Source organism: Suricata suricatta, unplaced genomic scaffold (assembly GCF_006229205.1).
Source record: "Suricata suricatta isolate VVHF042 unplaced genomic scaffold, meerkat_22Aug2017_6uvM2_HiC HiC_scaffold_5064, whole genome shotgun sequence".
Lineage (NCBI taxonomy): Eukaryota > Metazoa > Chordata > Mammalia > Carnivora > Herpestidae > Suricata > Suricata suricatta.
Genome location: NW_021898923.1, coordinates 1 through 1,359, shown reverse-complemented (window position 1 = coordinate 1,359; position 1,359 = coordinate 1). Strand labels below are relative to the sequence as shown.

Genomic DNA, 1,359 nt, shown 5'->3' with positions numbered 1-1,359 from the left:
ATTTAAACATATTTTACAGGGTTCTAGTCTTAGGAATTGTTATTCTTACTCAAACTCAAATTGAGCCATCTTTGCACTCAAATTGGTTCCTCAGTCATTTTGTTACTTCAGGTATCTTTGATAGCTCCCTTGCTACGTGGTGTGTCAAGACGTTTCCTGACTCCTTTCTTACATTTCCTGCCCAGACATTGGTCTCAGACATTTCTCTAAGAATTTATATATTTTTAAATGTTTATTTATTTACTTTGAGGGAAATAGAGCACAATGGAGGCAGGGGGAGAGAGAGAGAGGGAGAGAGAGAATCCCAAGCAGACCCTGCGCTGTCAGTTCAGAGCCCGTGACTAGGGGCTCGATCCCACAAACCATGACGTCATGACCTGAGCCAAAATCAAGAGTTGGACGCTTACCTGGCTGACCCACCCAGGCACCTCGAGTTGAAGTTTTTATTGAGATAATTGTGGATAATCGTAGGCCCACATGCAATAGTAAGAAATAATAGAAATCTCGGTCCCGCCCCAGCCGGGGAGGCGGGAAGAAGGGCGGGCTTTCCCTCCTGCGTTCGTCTATCACCGCCGGCAGCCTGGGAAGACGTGGGCGGCAGCACCAATCTGAGCAGCAGCCATAGCTCCTCGGAGCAGTTGGTATTGCAACTTTTTTTGAAAGCTGCGTTTCCCGGGAGATCCCAGGCGGTGACAGAGCCGGGCCATGGCTAGAGGAGAATGTATTTACTGGGCAATCAAAGATCTATTCCTACATGAGCTCCAACAAATGCTCTGGAATGCGTTCCCCCCTTCAGAAAGAGAACTCAGTTGCACATCACGAAGTCAAATGCCAGGGGAAGCCATTAGCTGGCCTCTACAGGAAACGAGAAGAGAAACGAGAAGGAACGGTGGGAACGCAATCCGAAGCACCATGAAGTCCGAGAAACAGAAGATCAAAGACACCGGGACCTCTCCCCTGGCACCTTTCCAAACCAAAAATCTGAAGCAGCAGAACCTCCAAAAACTCCAACCTCGTCTGGTGACCCTCTCGTCACAGCCATCACCAAGCAGGCCCTGAAAAAGCCCGTCAATGGCAAACAGGCCCCGCGGCAGAAAGCTCAAGGGAAAACACAGCAGAATCGCAAACTCACGGATTTCTACTCCATGCGCAGGAGCTCCAGGAAGAGCAAAGCCGAGCTGCAGTCTGAAGAGAGGAATAGAATAGATGAGCTGATTGAAAGTGGGAAGGAAGAAGGAATGAAGATCCACCTCATCGATGGCAAGGGCAGGGGCGTGATCGCCACCAAGCAGTTCTCCCAGGGCGAGTTTGTGGTCGAGTACCACGGGGACCTCATCAAGATCACCGATGCCAAGAAGC

At 49.9% G+C, this 1,359-nt stretch overlaps 1 pseudogene; it reads left to right on the top strand.

Moving 5' to 3' along the window:
* The first annotated feature begins 715 nt into the window (after positions 1–715).
* On the top strand, positions 716–1,355 carry LOC115285188 (annotated as a pseudogene).
* Positions 1,356–1,359: the final 4 nt, after the last annotated feature.